At 47.7% G+C, this 8004-nt stretch overlaps 1 long non-coding RNA gene across 1 annotated transcript; it reads left to right on the top strand.

Moving 5' to 3' along the window:
- Positions 1-210: 210 nt before the first annotated feature.
- Positions 211-3696, top strand: LOC141042349 (uncharacterized). The gene is made up of 6 exons (XR_012204777.1): positions 211-827; positions 1360-1479; positions 1688-1741; positions 2228-2283; positions 2650-2827; positions 3543-3696. It is a non-coding gene; the product is annotated as an uncharacterized lncRNA (long non-coding RNA).
- Positions 3697-8004: the final 4308 nt, after the last annotated feature.

Genomic DNA, 8004 nt, shown 5'->3' with positions numbered 1-8004 from the left:
AAACCCCCTGTTTTTAGCACTAAGAGATAATTTAAATAAATACCTCATGTTTTGAACCAATCAGGAAGCAGCCCACGGATCACCCCCTGTAGTCGATCTGAGCCGTCCACACTCACCCTCAGTCCCTCGATCCAGTGTCTCTCGCTCACCTCCCACCTCTCGTCCCTCTTCCACCAACCCTCCCTCTCTCCCTCCCCGATCAAGATCGCCGACGCCTCCCCCTCTCTCTCTCCCCGATCCAGATCGGCCGCCTCTCCTCCCTTCCTTCTGCCGCTTCCCTATCTCTCTTCCCGTCGCCGGCGGCGGCGCCCTCCTTCCCTCACGCTGCACCCAAACCTCCCTCCCGCTCCCAGCTTTTCTTCCTCCTCCACCGCCTCTAGGGTTTCTCTCCCCGATCCCCAATCCCCTAGCGCTCCACTCCTTCCCTGCCGCCGCCACCTCCGGTGCCCGATCCTGGCGACCTCAGGCGGGAATCGAAGACCCCTGTCCGGCGAGATCCGGCGCGCGCCCGAGCCCGAGCGATGAGGTGGTCCAGCTCGTGCACGGGGACGCAGCGGGGGACCCGACGGTGGTCACCGTCAGCTGCCCGGACAAGACCGGCCTGGGCTGCGACCTCTGCCGCCTCGTCATCCTCTTCGGCCTCAACGTCCACAAGGGCGACATGAGCACCGACGGCCGCTGGTGCTACATCGTGCTCGGGGTCGCCGCCTCGCGCCGGGGCCGGGCCATGGACTGGGACGTCCTCAAGGAGCGGCTGGTGGAGCTTCGTCTGCACCGCGCTGGAGCAGACCCGCCTCCGCACCACCCTCACGCCCCACCCCTCGCAGGTTGGTTCATGTCCTACTACTTCCCTTTGCTCGCCTTGCCGAGCTCCCTGCTCCTATTTCCTTGCCACCTTGCAATGTCCTAGCTCGGTACACGCTGCGCTGGCGAGCATGCTCTGTCTGCTCGAGGTGACTAGCAAAGCCATAACTGCATACTGGTGTCCATGCTAGCCCAGCCCGTTAGGCAGGTGTCCACGAATTCAGATGCGTCTGCTAACTGAAAATTTAGTATAAAACAAAGGAGCAAAACCAGTACTGTTGTGGTGTCGCACTAGTGGCAGCTGAATTTCGGTGCAATATTCAGGTCTTTGTCTGAAGCACGAGCCTCATTTCATTTCTTCAGATATATAATCAATGGTTGACTACTTAAGGCTTGGAGTGAGGGTCAGTCTCCGAGTCTGGTATAGTGGTATAGGCATTTTTTATGCAATTGTCCATCTAGAACATCATAAAGTGTAGGTCTCCTGTGATATCAGCTGATGCCAGCACATTTGTCATTCACAGAAGATGATTTTGTCCTGTGTCATGCTTCCAGGAAAAGTTCAGGCTCATACGAGCCAACGACGATGCGACTGTTTTGGATGCTCTCTCCTTCAGCGCTCGTAAAATTAGACTGCTTCGCAGCTTGACGGTTGAGAAGAAAAACTATGTTCAGGTACTTCATCTCCAAGTCCAAAGTTTCCTTGACCAAAACCCACCAACAATTATCCCAAAAGGCTATGAACTGAAATATAGGTTTACATGTGAAGCTGCTTATATCTGAATGTTACAGCTGCATTACAGCTGCAGTTTGTTCTGTAAAAATAGTTGCTAGCTCTTTCTGTGACCCATCTTTATTTCTTTGTTCTGTTTGGATGGAGCAGGAGCCCTCTTTGGTCGACATGCATGAGGAGGAGGAAATTGTCTCCCCACACAAGGTTGATCCCTCTCGACTTTACTGTGATGTTTTTTCTATCACTGCTATGTTGTAGCCTAGTTTCTGGTGTGGCCCTTAAACCAAGCTCATATCATATTTGCACCTGTATGATGTGTGTGTGCTTGATGCTCACGTACTAAGTAAGGTTGGTGGTTGTTTTGTGACTGAATCGTGTTTCAGTTTGATACCACTATGCTTTCTCTTGTCAAATTCGTCCCTGACTAGTATAGTTAGTACTATTGCAGCAGGTTGATTGATTGAGGGAAAACTCTTGCCTCTGCTTAACATATCTAAAATCTAGTCAAATTCCTCAACAACATATTTGTTTTTTACAACAACAATGCATTCAAAAATCTGACCTATCTATATACACACTTTGTGGAAGAAATAGGATATATATGTGCTTCTGTTGCTTCTATATTATATATATACATGTATGTTTAGTTATTCGACATGCTTCAACATTTTTCTGTTTGATTTGGTGCAGGAGGATGCCTGAGCTGACCAGGAGGACACCCTCGTCCACCCCGGCCACCACACAAGGTCATCCTTCTATTTCTTTCGCTGTTTGTTCATGTGCTACTTGTGTTTCAGTTCCATTGGCTCCTATTGCAAACAAGTCTATACATTAGACTAGCCCAAGTGTTGTAAGTGTTGGGTGTCCTAGATACAGAAATATACCAATTGCAAGTGGGTGCTCGTGTTGTGCATAGTAGTAGATCTGTTTATGTGAGCTATACAATGGCCTATTTCTTCCTAATGATATGAACACTATCTCATGATCGACCAGGTCCCTGCTCTGTTTCTTCTTCTTTTGCATCCTGTATGTATGTATGTGTCTGACGACAAAGTGGTTTCTTCATAATTGATCGAGTCTGACAAAGTTGTTCTGAACATTTCTTGAAACAGGGCGAGGCCGGTGATGTCCGTGCGGTGATGTCCCTAGGGTGGCGCCACTGTGCCCGGCGCTTGCCCTGGTCGCCGCGGTGGTGCTTCGGCGGCTTCCCGACCCTCTCCTCGATGTGGTGATGGTCACACCACAGCCGTCGTGTGGCTGAGCCTCTGCTACGGTTACAACCTTCCTCTGGTGAGCTCCTCCCCGTTCCTTCTTCACTGATGTAGCTCCTGCATGGCCTTGGCCATGATTTGGGTTGGATGTGGGGCTCTGCTAGTTGCTGCTAGATGTTGTAACCAAGCATCAACTCCTACTGGAGCTCTCTGGTGATAAATTCATGCGGTTCTAGGGTCTGTCAGTAGCTGCCCATGTGCACTTGCTTTATATATGTGCTCCTGTGATGCTCTGGTGGTATGGGGTTGCTCTGGATTTGCTAAGTTGGTTAGGAGCAGTGCTTAATCTGTTGTTTGCTCCTATGTGGCTCTGTTGTTTGCTCCTATGTGGCTCTGTTGGACTCATGCTCTGCTCCTACACCAGCAGCTTGATTGGTTCTATATACACTAGCAGCAGTAGCTCATGTACATGTAATTGGACTCCCAGGGTGCAGTTCTTGTAAATTCTTCCATGTCTTTCTCTTTTTGATGGTGCTACTACACATGTTAGATTGTTAGCTGTACTTGTTTCCATCACAAATTACTTATCTTCTTGAACATATGCCTGATGCTTGGTGCATGTAGGATGTGCTCCGTGTGGATATTTATGCATTTGTTAAGATTTTTGTAGCACATGCTATGGCCTCAAAGATTGTTTATTTTATTTTCGTTCGTACATGAGCACAGTTTTTTGTTGCCGTCAAGGGGTGAATTGATTTGATCGTTAATATGTGGTTGGATGTGATGTTTTGTAGGTTGAAGGCGCTAAGGTGTTGGAGACGTGCGTGTACTTGTTGAGCGTTTTATCAGTAGAGTGCTATACTGTGATTGGTGTAATATTATATGGTTATATTGTGATTGGTGGAATGTAATAAACTTGATTGGTACATCGGTGATTTGGCTGTTATTTGAATATATTTAAAATGTCTGATTGGTATATCATTGAGTTACAAGTTGTGAAAAATTAAAACCTGATGTTTGGGACCTAGTGCCTAGAAGAATGTGACAATGTGCATCCAGTTGACTACAATAATCTGAAAATTGAATGTAACAAAAAAAAGAAAACCTGAAAATAAAAAATATATAGAATGTGAAAAGGCTGCACCTCAGAAAGCAAAAAAAAGGCTGAACCAATGGCCCAAGCCCATGTAGCTAGTAAAAACAACAGGCAAAAATACATTAAAAAGGCCGAATTGTTTGGCTCGGACCATGTAAAACGCCGAATCGGACCGGGTTGATTCTTGTGCCACATCAGCTTGCCACGCTGGATGCCTACATGGCCTGAGGAGGTTGCTAGTGACCAAAAATTTGGTCGAAAAACCAACGACCTTTTACATATCACAGAGAAGGTCATTAATTTTAGTTTACGACTGCCAGCTTTTGACTTTCTGTTTTTGGTCACAAAAAGGTCGCAAATGAAAAACTATGACCTTTCAGCGGCCAATAGTGATGGTCACAAGTTGACATATTTCTTGTAGTGAATCATCATGAAAAATCTCCGAAGGAAGGAATTGATCCACTTGATGAAAGAAGAATAAGAATTATGTTATGCTTATCCTTCACCAATTAATTGATGACAAGCGATTTTGCATGCAAATTATTCGCGTCGGAAAAGATTAAGGGGGGAATATAGCGCGAAATTTGGGAAAATCTTCATGATCCACCAGTATGATTGGGAATAACGAATTAATAGATATGATAAGAATGGAAAAGGAATCTCTCAATGAACCACCGTAAGATTTGTCGTGGAATTGTCACGGCAGATGTCCTCGTGCAAGGACTTAGTCATGGAGCCATGGCAACTACGCAGCTTAAAGGGGTTAAACGAGACAAAGGACACGAGGATTATACTGGTTCGGCCCCTTACGGTGAAGGTAAAAGCCTACTCCAGTTGAGGTTGGATTATTTAGGGTTTCGATGACCAGGGAGCTAAACCGCTGCGCCTAGTTATCGATCTAATCTTACTTGTCCTGAACCGCCGCTGGGTCATCCCTTTATATAGAGAGGTTAACGCCCAGCGGCTCTCAGAGACCCGGCCGGTTTATAAACAGTGTCCGGCTTGGACTCTTAACTATTCTTGCCTTGCACTATAAGTCATGCCTTAACGACGGGTTATCACTACGGGCCTTAAGCCGCCTCTAGGCCTAAGGCCCATTATTGAACCGCCATCCTCAAGCTTGATATTGGGCTTCACGTGATGATCGTCATGACATAACCCGGCCCTTTCCGAGCGGGTGACTCCAGTAGTTATATCCCCAACATTAGGCCCCAGATTGACATGAACCGGTTCAAATCAATCTTCAATACCTTAATAAAAAATCTTCTGGCTTCTGTCTGCACAAAGGCTATAACCCGCCATGACGTCATCTTCTGGATTCTTTGTAACCCGTCGTGATGTCATCTTCTGGATTCTTGTAACCCGCCGTGACGTCATCCGCCATTAATGCACGTTCTGCCCAACGTATCTCAACGGATCCTTATCTTAATAATTGTCCCGAAAATCGAGGCGTCTCCGCAGCTGGATAACCACGTCTTCAGCCTCCTCGTTTCTCGCGGCCATTCATCAGCCGTCCCTTATAAGTAGGCCCGACCCTCAGGTCTTCGTCACTCTTCCCTTTCCATCGTCTTCCTCCTCTCGACACCTCAGAACCCGAGCTCCGCCGCCGCCGCCGCGCATCCCGTCTGCACCGACCAAGGCCGCTGCATCGACCTGTCTTGACCAGAGAACCGCGGCGCACCTCCGCTGCTCATCAGCACCAGTAAGTCCTCGTCGTCCCATATACTAGATCCGCATTAGGGTTCGCGAGTTCTTCTGTGTTCTTCGTGCTTCCTCGCGATTCCTTCGCAGTTCTTCCACAACGACCCCTTTTGATCCAAGAATAGTGCATAACTTCGGCGGTAGTCGTTTCACGCCCATTTTCAATACTAGCAGACCCCTTTTGCTTGCAAAAAGACCTCATTTAGAGCTTATGAACTTCTCCGTATCAGTTTTTAGGTCTAGGAATTTTTCCTTTTCTGGACGATCGTTTGATCCAAAATAATCCCTGTAATCTGTGAAACTTGTTTGTGCAACACTTAGGCAAAAACTGCATCTGTTAGCCATGGCGGGTCATATCGCCGGCTTAAAAGAGGCCATGCTTTGTGAAATTTCCGGATCATTCATAGTAGAGCTAAATAACTTAATTGCTCATGATATCCACGGCGGCTTAAATAACCTGACACAATTAGCCATATATCATTAGGCCCTTTCGAAAGCCGCCATCTTGAATACTGAACTGAAATTTTCCTCCGGCTTAAATTTGAACCGAAAACTCTATTTTGTCATAGGCTTCCATCTTTTACAATGCCGCCTAAGGCTCCCAAAGCACCCATCACATGCAACTGGGTTAGATCCAACGTCACCGACAGCATCTTAGCTGATTTCGTGAAAACGGGTTACCTGCCAAAGAAAGAGGTCATGTCCTATCGTGCTCCTGACCCGTCAGAAGAGAGGCCTCAACCCAAGGATGGGGAAGTTGTCATATTTACTGATCACATGAACCGGGGCTTTGCTCCTCCCGGCTCAAAATTCTTCAGAGATGTTCTGCACTTCTTTGATCTGCGACCTCAAGACATCGGACCCAATTCCGTGTCAAACATCTGCAACTTCCAAGTGTTCTGTGAGGTATACCTCGGAGAAGAACCCAGCCTGCTGCTCTTTAGGGAGTTATTTTACCTGAACCGCCAGAATGAATGTGCCAACGGGCCTAGCTTGGAACTCGGTGGAATTTCCACCCGAAAGATTGGAACCAAACATGGTTCTACTGCCAGGACACTTCTCCGGCTGACGAGAACCCTCTGCCCGGCTTTCGCGCCCTGCGTCTGCAGTCAAATCACCCCTTGACAGACAAATTATCTCAAGCTGAACGTCAACTACTTACTCCCACCATCAACAAAATCAAAGCTCTTCTGTGGAACGGCTTAAATGGTATTGATCTGGTCCGGGTCTGGGTTGCCTGGCGGGTGATTCCTTTAAGCCGCCGCCCCGCCTTGATGTGAGATTACACGGGCCAGAAGGATGATCCTCTTTGACACAGTCCAGATGACTTACCTGAGGACGTCATTGATGATACAACTAAGTCGCTTCTGAACAAGAGCCTGGCAGATTGCGGGAGAGTGGGCTTAAGCCCTTTCTGCAAGACTAACCCGGCTCCAGCAGTAAAACATTGACCTGAATACTTCTCCTTCCATTTTAACGATTTTGTCTTAACTCACTAACCTTTGTTGTATTTTACAGGCTAATGATAAATTCTGGAAGGTCAAGTATGACCACGAAGCTGCCAAGAAAGCCAGAAATGTTAAGAAAGCCGCCAGGAAAGCCGCTCCCCGTAAGAAGGGGAGTAAACCTAGCGCCTCGGACCTGCTTCGTCTGGAAGACACCTCCGAGTCAGAGGTAGCTCTTGACTCTTTAGGCTCCTTTTTTAACCATCTTATTGACACGGATTATCAGCAGGAGGACACCGGAACGAGTCATGAAGTGAATGAAGAGGTAACTATAATTTCCTCCGACTCCAAGCCTTTGCCGAGACGGAAAGTCCAAAGAGTAACCCGGAAAGTAAGATTTTCACATCCTTTAGCTTATCAAGATCCTCAATTTCTTTTGAAGCGTCAGATTTATGAAAGTCGGAGGCAAACCCGGACCAACAAAGATGTAGACCTCTCCTCCGGCTTACCCGAAGCATCAAGGAAGCGCCGGACTGAGGTTATCTCCGACTTATATTCTTTGTATCCTTTGGCGGGCGCCCCTCGTCAACCCCTTAGTTCTTCTGACTCAAACTACCAGGGAACTTCGCCTTCCTCCGGCGACTCAATGCAGTCCAGCTTGCCGGCTTTCAAAACCGCTCCCGGGTAATGATGATCAGTTGATTTTGCGCTTATCTTACTCATGTTTTTGCACTAACCCTTTGACTTGCAGTGTACAAGTGAAGCCCAGCAAGAGGGCGAAGAAAAATAAGCCGGCTAAAGAGCCGGTCCTGGCTGAGCCGGAACTCAGAACGGCTGCTCCTAATGTCTCTGCTGACGAGTCGCCGGCTGTACCATCTCCTGATGCCACCGCTGCTCCAACTGTTGAACAAGCTATAGAAGGTTCTGATAACCCGGAGATCCCCAGCCCGACTCATCCAGATGATCCGGACGTTGAGATCACCCGGATTGAGTTTGTCAAACCGGGACAACTTA

This window comes from Aegilops tauschii, chromosome 1, assembly GCF_002575655.3.
Source record: "Aegilops tauschii subsp. strangulata cultivar AL8/78 chromosome 1, Aet v6.0, whole genome shotgun sequence".
NCBI classification, from domain to species: domain Eukaryota; kingdom Viridiplantae; phylum Streptophyta; class Magnoliopsida; order Poales; family Poaceae; genus Aegilops; species Aegilops tauschii.
The sequence above is the reverse complement of the archived record's forward strand: the minus strand, read 5'-3'. Positions and strand labels throughout refer to the sequence as shown.